Raw genomic sequence first — 548 nt, forward strand, 5'->3', positions numbered from 1 at the left:
GCGGCAGCATGAGGTTGATATATCGCTGCGGCCTTACCCGAATGAATAGGCCAGTAATTATTCCGTTAAAAGGCTGGTCGGACAAAGAGAGCGGCGCTATAATTTAAATTGTTTTGTTTCCCTGCAGCAAGAGCCCATCCAGTGATTGATACTTTAACGAATGGAAACGGCTATTTATATCCAACGCACTGATTGTAGAATGTAATAAGGTTCTAGGGGAGGGGATTCTTTGAGCATGGAATTCCTCTCTGCATCTCTCTCTGTCTGGCCCTCTCTCTCTCTGCCCCCCTCTCGCTGTCTCTCTCTCTCTGCCCCTCCCTATCTCTCTCTGGCCCTCTCTCTCTCTCTCTCTCTCTCTCTCTGCCCCTCTCTCTCTCTCTTCTCTCTCTCTCTCTCTGCCCCTCTCTCTCTCTCTCTCTCTCTCTCTCTCTCTCTCTCTCTCTCTCTCTCTCTCTCTGCACCTCCCTATCTATCTCTGCCCCTCTCTCTCTATGCCCCTCTCTCTCTCTGTGTCTCTCTCTCTCTCTGGCTCTCTCTCTCTCTCTGCC

This window comes from Salvelinus namaycush, chromosome 27, assembly GCF_016432855.1.
Source record: "Salvelinus namaycush isolate Seneca chromosome 27, SaNama_1.0, whole genome shotgun sequence".
In the NCBI taxonomy this organism is placed as follows: domain Eukaryota; kingdom Metazoa; phylum Chordata; class Actinopteri; order Salmoniformes; family Salmonidae; genus Salvelinus; species Salvelinus namaycush.